The sequence below is a fragment of the Caloenas nicobarica genome, chromosome 2 (assembly GCF_036013445.1).
Source record: "Caloenas nicobarica isolate bCalNic1 chromosome 2, bCalNic1.hap1, whole genome shotgun sequence".
In the NCBI taxonomy this organism is placed as follows: domain Eukaryota; kingdom Metazoa; phylum Chordata; class Aves; order Columbiformes; family Columbidae; genus Caloenas; species Caloenas nicobarica.
In genome coordinates, this window is record NC_088246.1 from 40,468,718 (window position 1) to 40,494,416 (window position 25,699).

Here is a 25,699-nt window from a genome sequence, read left to right on the forward strand (position 1 = left end):
AATTGATGGAGTCTACTTATGGCAAATCTGCCAAGGTCTTATGTTTAAATCAATGTGAATAATGCAGGAGAAAGTAATATCAATTTAAAACTTCCATACTTTGAAAGTACTACCTTGCGTCTTTGTGTGTATTCAAAATTTTAGAATATTCATCCATAAGAAGAGGTTTTCCATTGCTTTAACAGTCACTGGATTTTATTCTTCCTGTCAATGACCTATAAAACAGATTAATTTAAGAATCTTGTCCTAATTTACTGCTCTAAAAGAAGAAAAAATTATTGTTCATTTTAAAGCTTTCAAAATCCAGGGCTTAGGAAAAACATTTTTAAGAGAAAATAGTGCCTACCTCCAACTTCTGCTTTAATTTGTGTAAGCAATAAAAGGAGCCCCACAGCACTATCAAGTCTCTACACTTGAAAGCTTACAGTTTTAGAGTGAATATACTGCAAGACCAACATATACAACAGAGCTAGTAAGGAATTTGCTACACAGAAACAAGGAGATTTTAGTTCACAAATGGCTTAGCTGACTCCTGAAGGTAAACAAGCTTTATAACAGGAAAGGAAGCAGGAACAATTCCTATTACATTGAAAGCTAGATAAAGACTTTGGCATATACGTTCTATAATACCAAAAGGAAAAAAAAAAAAATGATGTTCAGGATAAAATGACAGCCTAAACAGCACACCAGTGATCTGGCCAGAAAAAACGCACACGTTCCCATTAGTGCAGTAATGTATGGAGTTTTGCAGCATATGAGGCTGCAGCTGGAGCACCGTACTTGTCAGCTTTGTGTCTGGAAGCTTTTCTGCCTTCTTTCTGTGTAGCTATAGGTGCTGACCCTACTGCTGGAAGAAGAAGATAAGCAAAATGTTTTAATCCTTACATTAATTATTGAAATTCATACTGTAAACAAATATTTTAGGAAACTAAGTTACTCCAAGTAGATTATTTTCTTTGCCCTCATTCCCCTGTTACACCATTTGATGCAGTGTGTAACTGTGTATTGTTTCTAATGCAAGGGAACTTTTTAAGGCGAAATTCATGCATTATGCATGGCCACTACAGTGGGACACTACACAGTCACACTTCATGTGTTAGCAAGATGGGAGAATAATTCCATATAGAGTTTCAGAACAGAAAAGCAAACACACTTTTTCTAGAAAGACACTTGTAAATGACAGTTAATGCATCTGTACCTTCAATTTACCTGCATCTTCTTTTCCCTTTCCCCAAGGGAAACTGAGGAGCTAATAAGAAAAGAAAATGAGATGGCAGTAGTGCAAAATATGTTAAAAGCACATTATAAAATTCAGTGGTGGCCAGCTAACATCAAAACAGCAGAACTAGACTCCAAGTAGCTGTTCAAGGAGCAAAGAAAAAACACGATTACTATATTTTGTCACTATGAAAAGGGCTCTAGGGTGTCCCAGTCCCAATGACAGGAAGATGTTTACAAACCAAAGAGATTTGCAATCTAGTTCTCTAATCTCCAAAGAATATTGAGAGAGGATATTCTGTTCCCAAAGATGAATTTGCCATATCTTGAAGTAGTTCCTCCTTAAATTTGTTCCTTTCACAAACTTATTTCCAGGTATTAAAAAGACATTTCCAAGAAAGTCTCATGGGGTGGAAGTACCGTCTCAAGAATTTCTGAAAATGAAGAGAGTGCAGCAACAGAGTTATCACGGTCGCTCCAGTGTTTCTATAGGAAATGGATACTGTTCACTTCAGCCATACAAGAAGCAATTGTACTGAAGTCCAGATGTTTTCACAGATTTAAAAGCTTTGGGAAAAAAAAAAAAAAGGCGAAAAATAGATCTCCTAGTTTTACTTGAAATACTAAGATGATAAAAATAGCACCTTTCAGTAGTGTTGTCCCTCCCTCTCTCTCAGATGACTGTGGGGCAGTACTTAATCCCTCACGGGTGTGCAGTGACTCCACAGCCCTGCTGTGCCCCAGGTATCCACGCCCCAGATCTTCATCTCTTTTCATTAATACATTGTCATATGGGGCAATATTAAACCCATCATTTGATCATTCTTTATTTAAGTCTCTCCCCATATCCTTATTGCCATGAGGCTGTGTTCCAGAGCTTTCTCACTTTCTTTTCCATGCCTTTTTCTTTCTCTTCTCCAACTGGCCATGCCCCAGCTTCGACCCCATACAACTCAGCATTAAGCACTTTATTCCTGCCCTTTGTATATTCCTCCCAGGGTGAGCACACTCCGATACTTCATCTGCTCTCCTTTACATAAAAGGATCAAGAGTTTGGATCGCCTCTCATTTTCACTGGAGGACTTCACTGATAACATCACTGGATCTCACTGGAATGAGACCTAAAGCTGGGCCTGTATCTCAGGAAGTATAGTGTGAGAATCAGGTCTGGCAATTATTTAGTCATAAAAAAATCTTTCTGTCTTGGGAAAACTCCTGTCTGTTTAACTGGCCCTATATATTAAATATTAGCTTACAAGACCCACAGTGGCAGGCTGTAGACTAATTTATGTTTAACTACTAGCAGTTTCAACAGTACAGAGTTAATACATGGTGGAGGATTAGAAACTAAAATGTACTGCCTCCATGCTGCTAATCTTGAAATGTATTTAAAAAAAAAGCAGCTGCAGGAATATACACTGTCAATCCATCAATGGCAGTTACCTTTACCAAAAAAGTTAGGGGGAATTTGCTTGTGAAAAAGAAAAAAAGATGAAAATCCTAAGCTTGATAAGATCTTTGGAATTAGATTAGTAGAAAATGAATTTTGGCAAGAAAACAGAGGAATTACAGAGCCATGAGACAAGTTAAAAAGATTTCATTTTCATTTACTATGCAATGCTTGTCAGCTCAGCTTTGTTTCCATCTCCCATGAAAAACCTGTTTCACAATCTAGTCATTAAGACTGTACTAGCCAGTCTCAACATCAGGTCTTTGCAGTTCTGCTGGCTAAAAAGAGAAGTGAATGCAGCTAGTCCAGGCAGCCTGCATTCATGGTACCCTGACAGGGAAAAACCCAGCACAATTTTACTCAACAAAGTTCCATTAAAATAGCATAATATCACTTCATGCATGTACCTAGCAAAGTTAGAGCAGTAAGTCTCTTCTCCATTTTTCCATGCACTATTATCACAGCATCTTGCCTGTATTTGAAAGTTGAAGCTTGTATAACTGTTTTTTCCATGAACTCTTTGCCAAAAGAATGATTCAGTCCAGCAACAGAACCTTTTCCCATTCTTATCTGAACTTAAGAACGGCTGGTCAGACCAAAGTCCTTCATATTAAATTTCCAAGCCAGGCAAGAGTTTTAAAACAAAGGAAAACACAACACAGTAGGAAAATTTTTATTGCTACTAAAAAGGGAAGATCATTAATGTCTCAAGATGCTATGCAAGTTACAGGAAGATAGCAAGTAAAATGAACCGAAACTACGTCGTAATATGATGTTCCTGTGGCTCCATCCTACTTCAGCTGTTTCTGCCGTAGAAGGAAAATGTGATCCATCTGTTGGATAGATACTTAAGGAAAATGGCTCCTTGCAGGAATCAGAGACTATTTGTGTGGGTGGTATTCAAGGTCCTACAGCTTTTGCTGGGTATGTTGACACAAAATGACATTAAAAAGGAGTAATATCAGCCCAGCAGGAGTTACATAAAAACAAAATATACTTTATCTTTTTATCTCTGCTTAAGTATGCACTAAAAAAAAAAATAAACAGTTATTTTTAGTACCTTTTGTGTAATGCATAACAATGAAGGAAGCAGATTTATACAAACTCATAAGGACAAGATTAAGGCAACAGAAAGAGATTATCCCATTTAAATTAAAGACTTACCCCTGATTGTGAGTAAGTCTATTTCTACGAGGACTAGGATAAGTGCAAAAAATAGTAATGCACACAGATTCAGATTGCCTTCATCAGCCCTGTCCTAAAATAAGTTCCAACAATGTAAAAAATATCAACCATGAAATAGCTTTTAAAAATCATAGTTTCTTCTCTGCAAGGTCCTCCTACAAGTGCTTTCACACACCATGAAATCCTAAATTGCTTTAACATATACAAAATAGGTAGACACACCTTCTCAAGAAGCAGATCATTTACAGTTCATGACAGCCAATTCAGAGAGTTTGCCAAATCTGTTTAGAAAATATGAAGTAATGTATTCCTGAATTAGATAGAAATAGCTACAAGACGCTCAAAGTGATCTCATGCACCTACCCTCATTTCTATCGGCTTTGTTTTTTGGTATTGTTTTTCAAATAATGATTTCTGCCTGTAAAAACGCCATCTCTGATTTCCCCACATGCTAAATATCAATATTTTTCCATCTCCCATCTGTGTTTTGTCTATAAGACTCTGAGCTTGCAGGGATTTAAATAGACATTCAAGCTGTATAGGCAGGGACCTGCTGCACTCAACTCAGGCCTCACTTCAATGAGTGCCTCATACAGCTAGATATCCCCCACCTTGCATATGCATCATTAAGCAGAAACCTAATTAATCAATATCGTTAAAATAAACACGTTGCCATTTCAAAAAAGGAAGATAACTACTTTTAAAATGAAGCATTTAAAATGCTCAACAGCCATACAGGTTTGTTTATTTTATTATCCATCACGAGTAGTGCTAAAACTAAAGTAAACAATGATTTGTGCCAGTCTGTACTTCATAAATTAATTAATAATATTAAGTGCTAGGCTGAATACAAGAGAGCACTCCTTTGTTGAAAAGATTTCAAAAGATATTTTTTCTGTACAAGACGCAATTAAGAAAAACTTAAACCATCTGAGAAAAACTTGTTCAAGACCTTCCAAAATCAAATCATTATTAGGTTCCTGTTAGGAATCAAAGCAGCAATAAATGTGTGATGACTTCTTGAAAAGTAATTAAAAGAAAAGCAGATTGGAGATCTGGTGTAGCAGAAACCTAATGCATTGTAAGGAGGCTCATCCAAAGTTGTTGTCTCAGTCAAGGGCACCAGAAGAAAATTAGTCTCTCTACCGACTTAAACAGAAATGGAAACATACGATTAAAAACATGAATATTTTCAGATTTTGAGCTGACCCTTCTTGTTTGTCTGTTCCCACCCAGCAGATGACAGAATAACCTCCAGAAATCTCACCAGCCCTGCCTGACTCACCTTTATAACAATCCCACTCTCTACCAGATAGATACAGCAAATCTGTTCTCCTTACCATCCCAATGGCTACATATTTATTTATTTAGTAGGCTACTTGTCTGGGCTTCTTCCTTAAACAAACAAAAACATTCTTGTGTGCAACCACGTCTCCCAGGTTTCTCTCCAGACTGAGACTGAGACAGTTTTGAAGTTTCCTCTGCAGATTCCCACTCTTCCCTACCATAACTAATTCTGAAGCTTAAAAATCTGGTAAAAAATGTGAAAGTCACAGAGATGAGTGCTTGCCAATTCCAGTAGCTAACAATATCCAGGCATCCATTTAACAGCCCTCCACACACACACATATACCACTTTGTACTTTAAAGCAAAGTATTTAAAAACATTTTCCTCTTTTATCCACTTGCCAGCTTTATGCGCCTCTTGAAAAAGTCAGTAATATCACAGACATTTGGGGAAAAGTTTAATTCCATCAACAACTAAAGCAGTTCAGATTTTATACTACTGAAGAAACACAAAGCTTGCCAGGTCTTGCATCTTAACAGATTGTGTTCTGCTTTTAAATCCACTTTTTTGATGAATTGAATGGAACCCTCTGCATAAGCAGAAACCTAACTCCACAGATACTGTGGCCATATCTGATCACAGATACAGATTATTGCTTTTGGCAATTTATCATAAAAGCACTGATGGTAGTGTCATATTTAAGGTCATGTTGAGGTTTATATATTTATTTTTCAAACTTTGAAGACTGAATTTTGTTTTAATATTTAACACGATACATTCAGAACACAGATCGACCTTCCATAATATTTTTTTATTAAGGTGTTTCATGCTTAGGAAATGTGCTAAAATCAAATATACCTTTTAAAACATTTTCATTAAAATGTCAGTGTTTATCTCAGTCTCAATAGCTAATGAACCACAGTCTACAAATTCCAGACAGCCAGACAAATATTTTCAGTCAAAGGGCTCTTCAAATTTTAAACACAGAGAAGGGCTTCATGTTCTAAAGAGAAGCTGAAGAAACCACCCAATTATTTCCATCATTTGATGCTGCCTTCTTAGCTTAGAACCTCTTATGCCAGTGGGTTTTGACCTCAGATGCATTTTTGTCATCTGCATACCCAGATCTCAGAAGTGTTTCTCCAGAAAAAAAACAGCAAACGAATACTAAAAAGATGCTGAGGTGAAAGCTACTAAGGAGGAGAGCTTCTTCCACTCACCCATCTCCCACAGCCAGTTTTTTTTCCTTCCTAATTAAAGTTATTCTATCCATTACAGACTTAGCTTATTTCCACATTTAATGTTCTCATCAGGAGACGTTCGAAAGATGAGGTGAATGAGAGACTGTGAATGGATGATGATGATGAAGGAAGACAAGTGTGAGGGAAGCACAGGTAGCTACGGTAGACTGGATTCTTCCAGACAATCAGCTTTCTGGTGGTAAAGGGAGATTTGGAATAAATCACAGATCTATTCAATATCAGTGTGGAGATTTAGGCAATGTAGGAACAGAGTGCAGCATACATATGACAGACAGGAAGGCATGGGAAGGAAGAAAGATACACCTGAGGGAAAATGATATAAAAATAATAAAACTAAAAAGAACAGACTACAGGAAAAAAAATAAAAGGCATAATATAAACCTAAACAGCAAAATCCATGCCAGCCTTGACTTCATCAGTCTTTTTCACCTAACACTTCCACTGACACATTTAGCAAATTCTGTGGCTCCTCATCTAACCCCCAGTTTCAAAATGAGAAGCATCCCCACCAAAATCACATCCAAAACCCACCCTTAGTTTCCACCTTCCCATTTTCTGAACCACTTTCACACAAGTACCTTTGTGCTGATCCCATATCTTCATTTCAATGCCAAACAAGATATAAGCATGCAATCTTTTTTAATAGAGCTTGTCATTACCTCCATTGAAAAAAAAATGCTCAAGAACCAAATATGTGTTCTCTGCTAAAGAACACATAACCACTCAAGGCCAACAGTCTTTCCAACTGTAAATCTGATTGCCTTTGATAGTTGTTTATGTACAGAAAGTGCTCATTTAGAAAGCTCCAAGTTTGTTTACAGCAAAGCCATCTCTACTGTTAATTAATATTACACTCCCTCCTGCATCCCAAGTATCGCACACAGTTTTGTAATGAGATTTGTAACATAAGAATAAATATAACACAGCACATATAACTGCTGAACATTCTCTTTTAGCTAGAATATTTCCAGGTGGAAAGGACTGTTCTTGTGCAGCGGTCCGAAACCGCGGAAGACATTAGCAAAGCCATCCTCATCGGCTGCTTCTCTCAAGCATGGTACCACACCTCTGCTAAATCCAGCACAGCTCTAGAGGCAGCTGGAGGGGTGGGGAACCAGCAGCTGCTGCCTCCAGCTGGCAGGGAATCAGGGAGAGAGCTGCTGAAACCATTTTCCCTGCAATTGCAATGAAAAAGTACTGCAGTGTAGCTTTTCCCTCCAACAGTAAATATTGGGGAAAAATATTTGTGGGCCAAAAGGAGAACCAAACAAAAAACAAAAGAAACAAAATTCCAGATCCAATAGTTGTCCTGTACGTGTTGTGGATACCTTAATATGGTAAAAATTGTAGAAGTTAATATATGATACCTGAGCAAAACCAACATATACCTTTCTTTCAATATTGAGCGAACACAACTTTTGTTGCACTGCCTTTGTCAAAGAAACCTTCAGAGAATAAAGTAAATCCTAATCTCATTCACCTATGATTACCAACAACCTTCTGACATGTCTTCCAAGAGTGTTTCAACTTTTTGTGTTTCTACCTCTTTAATTAAAAAAAAAAAAAAAATCCCAATGAATGCAATTTGGCAAATGTCAGCATTATTCTTTTCTGCCTTTTGACTCTTTTGACCCCCAATATATGCATCTATGTATATGATAAGACTGGCTGCTTTATTGTGCTTTCAGAAGGAACATTAGTTCCACTTCAACAATTTAAAAAAAATAATACTTCAACAAAATAATATTTCAACAAAAATAATAAAAGCTACATGTAGATCTCTTTTAACTATTAAAAATAGTTCTCCAGCTTTATAATGAATCCTTAGAAGAGTTCTTACGCAATAAATTATTGTACCAATGCCAAAAGCAAATTGCAGGACGTGAGCATGCTAGCCGTCACTCTGACCACTGGAGAAGCAGCTCCATCTGAATGCAAGATTTGAGTCATAACCCAAAGCTGCATGGCAAATCCTGACAGAGCTCAAGATGTCCTACTAATGGTATAAAGTGATTGCAGCCCATTATGGAGAACCTCTGCTAATATTAAAGCTTTGATCAGTGAGATGTTAATTCAGTGAAAATACCTTTTAGCAATCCATGACAGCAGAAGGCCTGACAACTGCATCAGCAAATGTGCTAAAGATTACATATGATATGTACAAGGGAGACAGAGGCACTAAATAGCTTTTATCAGCATTAGTTTGAGATAACAACCTTCTCTGCCTCTAATAGCTAACAGCTGAATGTATACTGTGGCATTTGATCAGAAACTTCAGTGTGGCTTCAGTATCCCCCACCATAAGCATACTCAAGCTAAGGAAATTAAGTTTACAGGCCACTTACATGAGATAAGGTCAAAAGCTCAAAAAATGAAATTGCACCAAAAGGCTAATTACCAGCGTCTGACAGTCACATACAAAAGGTGTCTCAAAAGAGCTCCCACTGGGCAAGATCAGCAAGAGAATAAGGAAATACATATAATGTCAAGAGCTTCAAATCAGGATAAGTACCTGGTGAATGAGGTCAAAATTCCAAATGTTTTTGGCAAGTTGAAGAACATTCTGAAATCAACATAGCATTCAGCAAAAGTTTGGCTAAGGAGAGCAATAAATCTCGAGAAGACAAATGCACAAGTACCAAGTGGGAAAAACTCCGTAGTCATTGCATTTTCACAGTGAGCAATAGCTGAATGCAAATCAGTAATGCAATGCTGCTCCAAGTAAGTCAAACCTTATTTTTAGATTTATTAACAGGAGTACAATTCCTGTCAATGGTAATGAAATCCGTCAACTTTTCTTGCTACTGATGAGCTGCTTCATCCAAAACAGGGATCTACAACTAGATCTCCTGGTAAAAGTTCAAGGAATTAAGATTTTTATAATCTGCAAACAAACAAATTATTTTTGCAAGATACCACTGTTAATCTCCTTGTCATAAAATCTTAAGAGAAACATCATCAGCTCTTGTCCCATGTCAGAGCTGTTTCCCCATGTCAGTCTATGTAAGGAGGAGATGAATCATCATTTTAGTCTATGGCAAAAAGACCTAAGGTTAATATCATGATAATCTTCCTAATGATAATGGTAATTAAACGCTGAAACATGGGAAAATACAGGAATCTCAATCACAGGTGTGCTCCTGAGACAGAAGGTCTCAATATACTTCCTTATGCCTGAGCAGAAGGCGTTAAGCAAAATGATCCAAATGCATTCCAAATCTGGCCTTCGAGTCCTGCAGGCCAGCCTGGAAAAGAGTCTTCTGACACATGCTTGAGGTTAGCTAAATCCTGAGGTTCTTTTATTGCATCCAGAGACACATACACTAGCAGGCAGCTTCCAGTAAGACCATACAGGCGTTATAGCTGGCTAACACTATTCATAGATATGCTCGTTATGAATAACGAGACTAACTCGGCAAACTTCTTATATTCTGCCAACACTTGTTTATTTTTATGAATGTAAATGCTCAGTAGATGAAAAAACACAAATGAGAGATGTGATATGCCTAGGACGCAGATGTTATTAGTGTAAGTGTGCGTGAGCCTGTTTCCAAATCAACACAAAAAATAAGACAAAACTCTTCAATGGTGTGAATGGCTGAATATTTCCAATCCACTACTGCATTTAGATATACATATATACATATATATTTGTATATATGTATATTTTAGGGGAAAAAAGCAAATATAATATTACAGGGTAAACTCTGTTATATTATATATAGCAAGGTAACCATCATATTATTCAAAATACGGCATAAATCTCAAACTCAAAATACAAAAACCCCCCAGCTTTTGTCTCCCTCTCTTTAAATAAAAAAAATGAAGAAACTAGTTAGCCTCTGTGCAGTTATTTCTACTATCATTCTGAAATGCTTTTAGATATGCCATCAATATATTTTGAAAATTGGGGTGCCAGGTTTTCATTGTGTCTGAGAGATACTTCCTCCCCCCCCATCTTTCTTTCCTTTTACATAGAAATATAGAAGAGTTTTAAAATACGACAAAACCTTCACACTTGGCTCATCAAAAGTGACACTAACAAGACAGTCATCTGATGAGATAATTTGCTCCTTACCTGATTAAAAAAAAAAGCATCACAGACATATGAAAAACATTTTGCTGTCTGTCATGCCATATCACTTCAATTAATACAGTCCTCTTGACATGGAATAGTTTATTTTCATAAATTATTCCTGACTGAATGTAAAGTTATCTAAGTGATAGAATGTATACTCATGAGAAAACACAAGGGATCAATTTCTTGTTATCTTTGTGATTATATTGCTTGCTCTTTGATACCTTTGCAGCTGCTGCTGTCTTCACAGTTAATACAGCTGTTTTGCATTGAAAACTGTGAAAGTTGAAAGGGAGGGACCTGCTTTTTATTCTTATTTAATACTCAAGAATATTGACTAGTTAGTCACAACACCATTACATAAATGAATTAATGTTATATAGCCATTATGTAGGACTTCTTGGTTATATAAAAAGCTCCCAGATTTTGCCTTCTCAGTTGAAATACATTTCAGTAGCCATTACTGTCACGCAGCACTGCATTCAATGAAAAAAGGCCACTTGATTTTTTTTCCCACTTTTTTTTTAATATAATTAACTTTGTGACAATCACACCAAGTGCTAAAAAGTACCAAACCTAATAAATCCTTCTGTGACATGATCAGTCCGTAATCCTGGTAAGAGACTCTTACTTCTTGCTACTGACGAGGCAAAACAGGATTTTACAATCTCAGCACACTTTACCTACAAAGGAGATGAATGCGAAGAACTACTGAAAGGAATACAACCTATTCCTCTTCTGATCAACCCTCCAGTCTGCCTTCCTAGTATTCAGAACTGTAATAAAGGAGTGATTCCACAAATATATTGTACTATTGACTCACTCTATTAAAAAAAGCACTGTATGGCAGTGGCTCAGTTAAAAAGTATAAGATGTACAAACCAGTTTTATACTGATTGCAGCGGGAACATTAAGGGGCATCACATAACATCCAATGCATTAACCACTTTAAAATATAAAAAAAGGAAATCGTACAAGACCAAAAGTTATGCACAAATCATCAGTTTTTATCGCCAAGGAGTCACACTTGTAAGCCATTGAAGCGGTCATAATTTTCAAACACATTAATATGAACATTTGGCTATATTTGATATTTGAATCCATTATCAATAGCTCTTAATTATTCATACGTGCATGTTTCCATCGATCTGCAGAAATTCTAGACATGCGTTTTTCTGATATGTGAAGTAAGATTATGGATTAGACATGTGCAGTAAGACCAAAGTAACAGATAGCAAGTAGGCTCTTGTTACAATAGTTGGCTTTTTTTCTTCAGTGGTCTTTCATCATTCATGTCAGGCAGTTGTACACAATTTTCTATTAAAAATTATCCTCATTAAAAGAGCATTCTGAAAGCCTTATTGAAGGTAATCTCAAAATGACTGATGGATTCTTTATCTCCTACCATATTAAAGAAATGACAACAGCACACACTATGTATCATCAGGAAATTAGACTGTAAGTAGATAAGGATGACTTCCTAATCCATGTGGTTAGATTTATGTCACTGACTTGAAAGCATAAGATGTCTTTCCTGCAAAAATTCCATTATTTATTGCTTAACAACACAACACTGCAAAGACTGGGCTATGGGAAAAGATATTAAATTACTTTTCAATTACTTTTAAATCCTCTGATGCTTCTTAATGCAGATTCTTTTTTGAATTTTAAAAAATTAAAAGTTTTGTGGTTTCTTTCTTCCTTCTCTCATTTGTCATCTTTTGTCACTGTGTTGCTACTTAGGTAGCATGTTTGCATCAGCAAACGCATTCTCCTGACACCTGAAGAATCACTAACGATGACATAGGAGGTCTTTTCTGAAAAATTTCTGATTGTTGCTGATGTTGGTTCAACTATCCCAGTACAAACACCACTCCATGTAGGAGCACAAGAACTATGAACTCCTAACTACAGTGGATGCCAAAGTACCTCATAGTTACTATACCGCTGGTTGCAAACACTGCTACTTTTTATCATCTAGTTTTAATAGTGAAGGTTTGAAGGAGTAATGGGAAATTTCAAGAAAGAACCCTTACTCTGAGGAAAGCCACCAAAGTTTAACCATGTGGATATTACAAAAATACTGAGCAACTACAGAAAATTATGTTGCTCCTTCCAGCAGAATAAATTCCATGATTCCTAAAAACAAGGCAGTTTGAACTGTTCACAGTGAAAAAAGCTCAGATGTGTGGTTTAATGTTGTTTCAGTTTTGATGAAACAAACAAAAAAAGCCAACCAACCAGGTTTTCCACATAGAAACCCTGTATGTTTTCTTTAACTTTCTGTATTTACCCTCTCTGTTGTGGTTCTTGGCAAAGTAGTAAATTTAATCCAATAAAAGCCTGCATTTCTGTAATGTGAGGCAATCTCACTTCCCCATTTCCTAATCTCCCCACTCAGCACTAACCCCTACTGCCTCCCTTGCTCTGATGCTCGAATTCAACACATCTATTGCCAAAGTGGATTAGTGAATTTATAAAACTGGAAACTTAAAAAAAATCTTTTAATTTTCTACCAAATCAGTTCCCTGACCCAGCTCACTATAAGACTACACAAAACCTGGTGTTAGTATACAATAGCCAGTGGGAATAATTAAGCAAAGGAACGTGGAACCATTTCTGTCTGTAGCAGAACTATTTCTTACGCTATTTGCTACACGCTCTGTAATGGCTTCTGTCTAGTGGGACCCAGATCAGTAAGTGCTGTAATATACACGAAGATTCCAAACTGAGCAGACATTCTAAAAACATCAGAAAACCAAATCCTCGGTCTTCTTACATGATATGATAAATGCTTCATAGTAGCCACATCATTAAGTCATGTACTCTAAATCAGCAATATCACCATTTTCTAGCCACAAAACATATTTCTACTCACTAATGAAATATTCTTAAAACCTAGCCAGGCACTGTAAAGATGAAAATTATATTTTGGATGAGCCTAGGGACAAAAGGCTGGGATTTTCTTCTGTCCCTATCCTTCTGTATCACTTCCATAGGGCACAGATGACAGCAAGCTGCAGAACCCCCCCTGTGTGGGGCAAAGTAAGAGATGGTGCCCCCAGCCACTAAGAGACAGGGATATACAGTGGTAACTAAAAATCCCTTTCCTTCAGTGCTTATTTAGTGGCTTTTAGCGCTTTTTATGAAGACCTCAGGAAACTTTTTTTTTAGTAAAAAGAATCTGCATTACTGTCAAAGAGAAGAATAAAGAGGTAATTTGTGAGGGAAGAGAAAGGTGCTGTTAGTCTGCTAATAAGCAAGCCTTATAGCTGTTATTTAAGCTACAGTCTTTTTAAAGACCCATGTGCTTAAAAGTTTCTATCATCTTATTGCTATTTTGAAATAGGCTTATTTGCATGAAGTTAAATATCTAACACCTTGATTTCACTCTTTAATATGCTTGCTTTCTTGAAAACAGAAAGCTGTATTTGTATCCTTTATAGAATACTTACTTCACGGTCACAAAGAACAGCTCATATAACTTCCCAAATCTCTCATCAACATCGACTTTTGTTTTGTTTTGTTTAATCATCTAGGTACTAAAGCCACAGCCATTCCTTGCCACTTAATAAGGTCAGCTTGTAAATAATAGTAAGCTTTCTAAAGGATTCAAAATCTATATAAATAGTTTATAAATAGTTTAGGACATAAATATGTCCTGTAGATGGCTGCATAACTTGGCTTTCAATTTTGTTCTTTTGTTACATAATCTTTAATTGGTTTCCTTTTTCCCCTCTTGCAATTTAAAAAGCAAATCAACACATTCTCAATACTACTGTAAACATTTTCAGATAATTTATTTTAATGTTTATGTTTTTATAAACAGTTCAGCTAAAAGTCTTCAATACATTTCCAAATGCTATAGGGTGTTTCAAAAAGATGGACCCAATTTTAAAGCAGTCATGATTATGAAAATCTGTGTGGTTTTGTAATTTTTGTTAACCTAATCTATTTAAAAACACTTGGGGCTACAACTGACTTTTCCATGTTTCTAACTGTGTCCAGTACGTTGGGTTTTTTTAATTCTATAAGCATAGTTGCAAACTAGAGACAACAGAAGCAAAAATAAAACACACAACTACATCTTCCTGGTTTAGAACTGTAACTTCAAAGAATGTCTGGGACCAACAAAAATGTCTGGGACTAAAAGAAAGCACTAATAGCTGCTAGACAGAAAGCTGTTGAAGAAAAGCCTTTGGTCTTTTTCAATATGTAAGAGATTACAGTTAATAAATCCTTGAAAAATTGCAAAGACAAATATGGAAGTGAATTTGTTCTTTTGGGACAGGGCAGAAATTTGGATGGACTCTTTCTGTTCAAGTGATTTAATTAATTACCATATATCTACTGTGATTTCATGGTATTTGGGATATACAGTTCCCCCATATGACTTTCCTGTTCCCCTGCAAGGAAAAGTTTTTTCAATTCGATCCGATTTTCTTTCCTTTTTTTTTTCTTTTTTTTTTTTTCAGCTTTTCTCCTCCTTATGCTCAGAAAATGAAAGCTCAATATTGTACCACGTGAAGAGTTAAGCAAGGACTTGTATAATTACTTTTTAAATACCCCATGCATTAGAAATACACTTTAGGTATGAGCTTCCTTTTAAAATGTCATGGGTAATTCTTTTCCTTGCTCTACCCCAAAAGTTATTCCAAAAAAAAAAGGGAGAGATTTTTACATTAAGTTTCTAAAGGGAGACGCAGTCATTAGCTCAACCAGGAAAACTCCCTGGAACACCTAGTTTGGCATCAAGGTCACAGAGGCCTCTCCTGTATCTCCTGCCTGAAAAATGACAGTTTCCAGTACACTGTCTCACTGTCTGCATTTTCAGATTTTTTTTTTTTTTTAATTTGGAACTAATCTTTTGCTAGAATACTTATGAAGCAAAGATAATATTGAACACACTGCCAATATTGATTTTCTATACATCCACTAAAGAAGGAAGACCAAAACCACTGTTGAGATGGAGGAATAACACAGAGCTACTTCAATAAAATACATGAGTTTTTAGAGATGTAAAGCACAAACACCATTAAGCAGGTTTAAGCTGTGATTTCCCACAGTATGTGAGGATGTACAGATGGTGACCAAGACCTGTAGGCTAATGAATTAAGCTGGACCAGGATCCTGAAAATACCACTTTTGATTTGGGCTTTCTTCAGCTCAGTTTCTCTACCTGGTCCTAACGAAAAGAAACTCTTTGGTTGAACAATTTGAAATGTCTACATCAAAAGAAGGCTACAGAAGCCAGATACTCTATTTACTTCACTTCAAAGTTCTCTAAGAGCTGTTCTGAGGATAAATGCACCTGATATTAAGAAGAGGTTGGAAAGCTGTTTGAAAATGGAATTCCTTCACATTTAATAGCACATTCTAGGCAGCAAGGCTTCTAACTGTGCAAACAAAATAGAAACACTGAAACCATTGTTTACCTTGAAACCAACAAAACATTCAGAAACTCTCCATGTCAATACTTACACTAACTGCATCTGTATTTAGTTACGGCACAGTTTATTTTTCTTGATCTGCTATTTTGCCAATGTTCTTCATTAAAATTTTCAGGTAATCATCTCAGCACTTGTTTTGCAAAACAAACTAGAAAGAATGGATGAAATTAATTACCTATGACTTGTCGGAATAAACTTTTCAAGAAAAAACTTCTCAGATTTGACAGCACAGAATAATTTCTAAAACACATCTCTGACCTCTGTTCAAAGTGGCTTTACAAGATAATGCCCCTTTAATCTCTTCAGTACACTAAATTCTGTCTTCATTGTCATTGAATTTGCTTTGCTACATCAGCTTTCATATAAATACAGGTTTTCTTGATGCACATTCAGACAAATACAACATGTAAGCTAAATTCAGTCATCAATGTTTAATACACACATGCAAAACCACAAACACTAATTCTATCAAGGCTATGTTGCATTTACATAAAAATAAGAATAAATTGAGTAGGAGTATTCCATTTCCACTATCAAATTGAGAAATGTCACATAATTAATTGAAAATGCAAAATATTTGAACCAAAATTTTGAAAAAATAGGTAGGTAAATGAGCTTTTCCATTATAAACTACTGTTAGTGTCTGTGGTCTCACTGCTAAAAGCAAGGCTATTCTGGGCTGTCCCAGATTCCCAAAAAATAATTATTTAAAATATTCAGTATATCAATATCAGCTTAATTATGGAAACTTAAAACTCTCTCAGGCTTATGCAATTTACTTTCAAAGTATCCGCTGCCATAAATATAGCTCATTGCATGTTTTTCTTCTGACCCACTTCAAATATTTGAAATCAAAACTACTTGTCAAAGTAAATCTAAATTCTAATAATATGTGCTGAGTGAAGTTCTTGTAATTCAACTATCTCCCTAAGCCTCAATTCAACTGAATTATCTGTAAAATAGTTAAATAAAAATGGCAGATGCAACTTCAGTATGACTCCGCATCTTCTTCTAATTTATATAAAAAGAGGAGATGTTTATGTTTCTTCATCCACCAAAGTCTTTGTGATACAAGATCTCATTTCATCATGTTATCTGAATTATTGCATTATCTCTCCCTACTGGGCCTCTTGTGTGGAATAACAATGTCAGCATGAACTCTTTACTGAATTTAGCTTTCTGGTCGTGTTATCACAAATTGGTTTTAGTACACAGGCTGCAAAAATGGCGAATGACAAATCAAATAACCCACAAGGGACAAGAAGGCTTTAATAGCTTCTTGCCTGTCGACTGGTTATTATAAGATGATGACAAACAGCATTACACTGGTTACATTTCTGGACATTTGAACTGTGCTTTAGAACAGATTAACTCAAGATCGTATTTAAAAAGTCAGAGGTCTCAAAAGATGAAAAATCATACTAGCAAGTCCACCTAGATGATAAGATTATTATTATGAAAAATGAAATTTAATGCTAATCAAAGACCTAAAGAACAAGCAAGTTGAAGACTCTGGAACTGCAGTCATCTAGCAACCTAGAGGTGTACCTATTTAATCCAGTGTTAAAACTAAAGTATTAATTATTTTGTTTTACAAAGTATCTCTTTTTGGAGAAAGCTATATCCCAAGCAGGCAACTCTGGTTTTCTGACTTCTGACCTTTCATTTCCACAGTATGTGGAAGGAATAAAAATGAACAGCATAGTAAGTATACCAGAAATTCTGCATTCATGCAAAGTCAGCACCAGGAAAAATGTATTATATCGTAAAAGTGCACTCTTTTTCCTTTTAAAATTATAATATATATATTTTTTTTCTACAGTATATATGGAATAGGGGCTCCCTCCAGTGGTAAAATTAACGTTCAGAAATCTTCACATGCTTCACCTTGTATAGCCTAATAACCAAAATAACAGCCTCACACATTAAAGGTTGGGGGTTGAAGTCCGTTTAGAGATGGGGTTTTTATTTATACTTTTTTTTCTTTCCAACTATATCAGATATAGACAGCATCTTTAATCACTTCATTAAATGCCACACAAAATCTACAGGTTCCAAATTACGCATTTCAACATTTTAAGTTGCAAATCAAACTATGCCCTCCAAGGCCTTAGTATTTTAAGTCAAGCTAGACATTTGTAAGATGAAAATACATGACTGGGGAAGTTTATGCACCCTGTATTTCACCAGTTACATTTAAAAAAAAAATATCTACGTAGTGTCAAAGCCTACAGAGTATGATTGGTACCTCTGAAGGCTGCATTACAAACTGATGAAATTAATTATTTTAGGAAGACATATCTTCCAAGTTTGTCCCAGATTTCCTCTGTTTTGTCCATCCTCAAATGCAAGATACTCCCTCATTCTTAGAGCCATACTAATTCCAGGTTTTGTGGTTAATTAACATGAGTGTTCTGGCTTTGTCTAATTCCCGAGACAAAGCTGCTAACTCTCTTACAGCTACGTTTACCTCTTGATTTTGCTCACTATGTAATATTCTATTTACCAGCTTCACTGTAGCAGAGCTACATTTTGCTTTGCATTTTATTCTACACTGCTTACTGTTCTCTCTTTACTATACAATCTGCATAATACCTAGCAAAGAGAGTGACTGAGATAAGCCATCTTGCTAGAACATCTGACTACTTGGAACCACAAAGTAGTTAAGCCACAAACTAGCAAATCACTAGTATGTACGCTTAATTTAAACACATTGTTTAATTTGCTTTTGTGGAACTACATTTTGCTTGGAGATAACCTCTGCTCAGCAGAACTACTGGATTTTGATTCTCATTACTGGGACTTGGACTGGATGACCTTGACAGGCCCATTCCAACTCAAACTATTCTACGGTTCTGTGATCATAAAAATAAAGGACTGGAACAGATAGTCATCAAAACTCATGGTAAGACTCCAGGAAGTCAAATAGTTAAATCACAAAAAGTAATGCTAGCCTGTCAGAATTACGTCGGCTCTCCATGGAGTTCTCTCTTTCGAGAAGACCACATGTGAAGGCTTGACTTTTCATACAAGGAAATGGGAAACTTAAATACACAACATTCTTTAATTTTACAGTCTATATCATGTCTACTACAAAGCAACATGCTGATTCAGGAATCAGCATTCCAGATAAAAAGATATGAAATGAACCAGTGGAAGAAGCAATTAATTTTTGGTTGGTAGGTTGGTTGGTTTGTTTTCCTGTAAAAAAAACATCAGTAACACATTTTTACTTGTGTTCTAAAAAAATTTAAAAATAAATGAAAAAAGGCAATTTGTCCTCTACCCATCAAATCACCAGCTCGAAAAAAAAAAAAAATATCAAGGGCATATTGCCACAATGCAATACCTGTAGAAGAGATTAGTGAGAAGAGAATAAACTTAATCTAGTCAAGCAATGCAAGATACAAGTAGAGCTAATCTGGCCAAAATCTCAGGAATCAAATTTAAGCATTCCAGCATTTCTTGGGGAATAACGTCACCTCAATTGTGACTTGTTTTATTGGACTGTTGGAAACAATTAAGCTATTTTCTAAGGGGGAAGAGGACATAAATTGGCATTTGCTGCTCATAAAAAAACCCCGACATGCATTATCTGTGCAGGCAGCCCAATTTTATAAAGAGCTATGTACAAGGAACAGTGAAAATGCTATCGTATTTCAATACAACCTAGTACATTAATTTCTCTGATCTATCAGTATATAATTCATGTTTTGGTGTAGAACAGAACCTTGCATTTATTCACAACCACCACTTTCTATCAGTTACTTTCACAAGATCACACTTTAATACCTTCAGCATCACTCCCAAAAAGTATTTCTACTTTAATACTCTGATATAGAAGATGAGTCACAAAGATGAATACATGGTAGTCCTAACAGAGAACACAAAACCGCACATGGAGAGGAGGGACTGCAGAGGCCACATAACCACTGCTTCATTGACCTTAAATTGGTATGTGTGACTTGGGAGTGTTAGCCATTTGCTAACAGCCATCTGAGGCATAGAAACAGCTGTTTTAAGCTAACCACATGTATTAAAGGAACATATCAAGCAACTAGCAGGAACCTCTTTTATGCCTCCCTCTTTTGCTAGGATTTCTTCCTTGCCCAGCAGGGTATGTCCAGTAACCAACTCATCCCCCTGTGAAGTCAATTCTAGAATATCACTGACTCGAAAGGAGACAGATACGAGAGCTGGCATTTACTGGACCATTTTCTCAAACCTTGTCACAAAGGCAGAGCTGACCCCAGACACTAATAGCGGCAAATATAACAGCTGAATAATCCCTTCCCATACAAAGTCAGATTTAAAAATGTTCTCAACAAAATGCTCCAAGTTACCAGCTGCATGATGCACAATCAAATAGGAAGATGAAAACAGTCAAACTTTTGGGGTTTGACTGAGATAAGCTACCAGGAGTATAGGTTGTTTTCCACCTTTCCTCAGAACAACAAGCAGGTGGAAGCTTCTGCAAGCCTCCGGAGAATAGAACTGATACCAGGAACTAACAGACGAAACACAGCGATGTTCCTCCTGCATATCACAGACAAGGCACCAGAGATTCAAGTGTAGCAAGGGCTCTCAAGAGACCAAGCACAAGACAGCAGCAGAAGCCTACAGAATAAAGGTACTGGATGATACCAGAGGCCCCTAGACTATAAATCGCAAATGGCCTGCTATGGATCACTGAAAGAATGAAACCTTGACAGCTGGCCAGAACTGGTTTTAGCATAGCACGAAAAGAAAAAAAGAAGTTGTATATGACATATGTAAAATATCCCACACACTGAAAATAACAAGAAGGTATAAGACAGCCACAGACTGCACAAGAATAAGAACAAAGGAGGAACAGAAAGGGAGGAATGGCTCCAACCTTATCTCCTCCAGTAGAAACATCACGCTTGACTTATCTGTGCACATCTTCCCTCATGTTCAACAGAGGACATACTCTACTTTTATATTTGCCATTTACTACACTTTGTCACTCACGCAGCTCCATGGTCATCATTAAAGTACTCTTTTTGCTATAGTAGTGGGTTAAGTAAATAACAACTTTAATTAGCTGTGTACATGCATGTCTGTATTTTGCTCCAGCATTCCCACATGATACGTTGATTAACTTTCTAATACCAAGTCACACCAAACTTCAGCACAATAAAAGATTTAATAAGAGCACAAACGCATTAATTCACTTGTGAAATACTTGGTGATAACATGAGACTTCTCCTTGTTTCTTCAGCTTCCTTTGCTAGGGGTGAGATGCCTCCCATCTCTTTAAATCTCGATCTGCTTCTGCTGCTGGGCCTCCATTAACATGCCCTTGAAAGAAGGACTGGTGTAAAGGGGACTTGTATTTAGGAAATAATTTTCTGTAAGTCCACTTTCAATTTCTTTGTAACATGGCCTGAAGCCTTAGTGCTTTACGGGCTCAGGACATGGAGTGCTGCGACAGGATTATGTTTCCTGTAATTTTCTCTCTCCTCTAGCTTGATCAAGAAAGCTTAACCAGGAAGAAAGCAGTGATGACATACAACTGCGGCAGCCAGTGAGCTTCTGTGACCAGAAAACAAAAAATCCTTGATTTGTAGGAAAGATGGCAAAAAAATAGTCGATGATATACACCTACCTGTGTAATCCACTGCTACAGAAAATGAGTGAGTTGAGTAAGGTAAAATTTTAAAAGTCTACAGCACGTTATGGCCTCTAACATTATTTGCCATGCATGCTGAAATAAAAAATGCACAATCTATGCTTCCAAATATCTTCATTAATTTGTATTGAATTCTTGAATTGCTTCAGTTACTCCCCAAAATACAGCAAACAAGAACTCAGATACTGAGCTGAAACCTAGCATACCAATGGCTTAAATACTCTCTAAGAAGCAGAAGACTACATTTTCTCCTCGACAGGACTACAGTACACAAATACTCAAACCAACAGGTTAAAATAAGGTTTGCTATACAAAAATGTTAACTGTTATCCTCAGTAAAGATTACTGAGGTTGTAACCTTTTTTCTTTCATGAGTTACAATCCAAAATTAACAACTTCTTTCTATGTCACGAAAGAACTGGAAGAAATCCAAAGTACTGCAAATTGCATTGATTTTTTGTTATGCAAGTAAAATGAGAAAGTTAAAATACAATTTTGTACTTCTTTCTTCACATTAAAACAACTGAAATTCTGTATTAATACAGTGCCTGCTGGACCAGAGAGACTAGGACTTTTTATAGATCAGTGACTACTGTTATCACTTAAAACATCTGATTCCAGTCAAATGAGCATTTAAGTATCACCTACATAGGGGACTGGCTTTAGAACTGGGATTGCAGGAGCTCTATTATAATAGCACCCTCTATTAAAGAGACATAAAACATATTATTTCAGGCCTCCCAGGTGTATAAGCAAACTCTCAGATGGTGAATTCTCAGTGCATATAGGCAAGATAGGTATCTACATGCTCTGTGGCTGTGGGCACTTAGGGAACGCTGTAGAAAAACCATCTACATGAATTTATTCTGCTTGTGCTCTACCTAGCCAGAAGCTATGTGGCCGCATTAGCACCTGATTCAGTACATCTCGCCTTTGACCTTGGGCTTTACTTTTATGCAAGCTATGGCTATGGCTGACTCTCAAAATAAGCAGAACAATTTTCTATCTATCTGCATTCAAAAACATCACAGAGGCATTCTACACAGTGCCCAAAGCTTTGAGAACTCAGCGCTACATCCAGGGAGGCTGCTTCTAGTCTCAGTGCAGCCAAGAGCCTGACAATCTGAGGAAACTTCACTTTCTTTCAGTATGTGGCACAGAACAAATCCACATTAATATTAATGTAGTGGTCCATAAATAAAGAGAAAGATGATATGAAGGGATAGCATTTAAAGAAGGAATATAGGTCACTGATCTTACTGTGGTTTTATCATCTCATGGTTATTATCTCAACTAGTTATGACATAAAATTTTACAGCTCACAAACGTCTTACAAATTAAGCACTCATTAAGTGCCATTTATTTTTTCTGTGATAAAATTAAACTGAATTAAAGACATACAACTTCAAGTAGACAAGAAATACTATGAAATGTATTTAAGATCAGGTTCTGTAGGTTTAAAAAATAAAAATAATTAAGTCAATGCTCCTACCATTCTTAATTTCAAATGTCATAATCTTGAAACTGCAGAAAACTAATCAGTCCTAAGACTCACTGTAGGTTACATTTCGATAGTTTATGATATGTCTACTGAGATGTGTAACACATCACATATTCCATCTTTGAATTTAAATCACTAGGTGTTCATATTTTTCATTTTTAAAAAATGCAAAGGGCTTTGGTATTCCATTACAGCTACCTATCAAGACAAGTTAAAACCTCAAATATTTGCCTTTCTGCACAGCGATTAGAACTCTAACTTCATGAGGATTAGTAATTCAGTATTTTTCCTTTGATCACAATGTAAATTCATTGTAGACTCATACCTCATAATGATCCATCTGTTAAGTTTTTCTCTTCAGTAGCTGTTAAAATTAGGAGAGGATTTGTTGGTGGGTTATTTTTATTCACAACCACATTAATGCAAGTCCTAAACTAATCAATTTGCATTATGTAGCCTTTCATGCAGTTTGCACAGATTTACAGCTTGGTTGCTTTATCTAGTCTCATGCCTGTGAGACAGCTGTTAGGCATTTAGCTAATCTAATTCTAGTCCCCAGGGGGCTTCTGGTTTGTCCATTGAAAGGTAGATGCAAGGACCACAGTTTACCATCTGAAGCATCTTATGTCAGTACGTTATAATTTATTTTTTTTTACTTTATGATTCCAGATCCAAATTTTTTGTGAAAAGGTTCATTAGAACTGTCTGAATAATCAGAGTATAACAGCTATTAGCCACAGTTGGCTTCTAATTTTAATTTTCTCATGGGTATGTTTAACATCTCTTGTATCTTTTAAGCCTATCACGCTGATTTCAAGGGGTAGTAAGCAAAGGGGTTTTTTTAATATATTCAATCTACATAAAGTTATAAATCATTTTCTGTACAGGGGTTTTGTTTCTTCTGTCACTTAATTTTTTTTTCTCTTATCTTTTTTTTATGATACTTAATAAGGGGAAAAGAAGAGATTAAACCTTTCCTTGTTTGACTGTGCCCCTGCCAACAGATCATATCTGAAAAAGACCATTCAGCTTTCTCATTAAAATTCACAGTCCCTAGATGACTAAACTTAACTGGCGAGAAGTCAAGGAACATAATTGTTTAAATTACGAACATATCTAAAACCAGTCCATTATGATGAAAGTCATCTACTTATATTGTGCCGTTTCATTATGATTGTACTTCCAATGGATATTTTATCTTGCTGTTAAAAAGGTAGTAAAGTGAAAGCCTGACAAAAAATGAAACAGCTTAATCTGCTGAATACTAACAATATTCAAAGCAAATTTATATTCACATAGGAAGTGAATTTATATTTTTAAAAGTTAAATGCATTTTTTTCCTAATGCTATTTATACACTTGCGTGTATGGCTGCTTGACAGCTAATAAACAAGATTATATTTAAACAAGAAGCCAAGATAAAGCACTGGCTATATAATAATCAATAGAAATTTTGCCTCTGAGCTTCAGCAAACAGCTCGCTTTAATAATGAAATCACAAACTATAAATGGTAAAGATTACAGGCTGGCAGAAGATTGTGCTCCACCTTAAATTAATGGCAAAACCATCCAGACCATCTCTTGCCCCATCTAGCTAGGCCATAGCCCAGCCTTAATCAGATCACAGTCTTATGAAACAGCTGGCTTGAGCTGAGCTCACACATCTTTCCTCTGTAATCTAATGTGCCTAGTGAAGTTTGGTATTAGTCTCTCGCTAACTCTCTTCACACACCCTTGCTAAGACTTGCTCACCTTTGGGCATGAATTTACTGGTGAGCGGGCAGGGAGAGGACAATCTCACCATCTTGATGCCATTACTGTAGGTCAGTGAGACACGTTCATGTTGTGACACAAGGCTGGGCACACACTGACCACCAGCTGCATGGGGGCTGCCCCACATCTGCGATGATTTGACCCTTGGAAAAAGGTTTAAGGGAATGGGTTAAAAATAGGGAATGAACCACACCATAGGAGCACCAGCTTCATCCTTTGCCTCTCTACAGGAAAATGTTTTTCTGTTTATTTTCAGTTCCCGTTTGTCAGGGAACCAGACTCCCTGATGAGGAGGGCAGCAGTAGCCCAGAACAAAGTTTGCCTCACACAGTGTAACCTGTGTTTTTTCTTCTATCAATCCAGACAAAGCCTTCTTCCTACTTCAAATCCAGGTCAGAAAAATAACTGACCTTAAGTTAGTTGAAAAAGAGTCTGGATGCACTCAGTGTTGGCAAGGTGAATTCACAAATCCTATTCTGCATGTCCCACATACATTAGCTTCATAGATCAACAGCTGCCTGGGATTTCAGAAAGACTATTAAATCCTCCTATAGCTGCCTTAGCCATCAGTGAGAACTCACACCCGTGAAGTTCTTCACCGTTTCTGCAGCACTGGATGTATGTATTGCTGGACCACACCAGTCTAATGTGTTTCCTGGCAAGACACAGGGCCAGCTAAGCAACATATGTTCCTTCTGTCCTGCTAGTATTTGCTAACCAGATGGTATTCAAAGAATGCAAGTCAATGATGTTCTCTGTTAATCCATCTGTCCTGAAATTCTCACAGCTTAAAACACTTTCCATCTCTAAATACTAGGATTCAGTGAAATACAAGGTGACTG

The 25,699-nt window shown here is 36.4% G+C and overlaps 1 protein-coding gene across 7 annotated transcripts in view; it reads right to left on the minus strand.

Moving 5' to 3' along the window:
* ZNF385D (zinc finger protein 385D) overlaps positions 1-25,699 on the minus strand; it is a 428,288-nt gene that overhangs the window by 210,097 nt on the left and 192,492 nt on the right. The window lies entirely within an intron of this gene.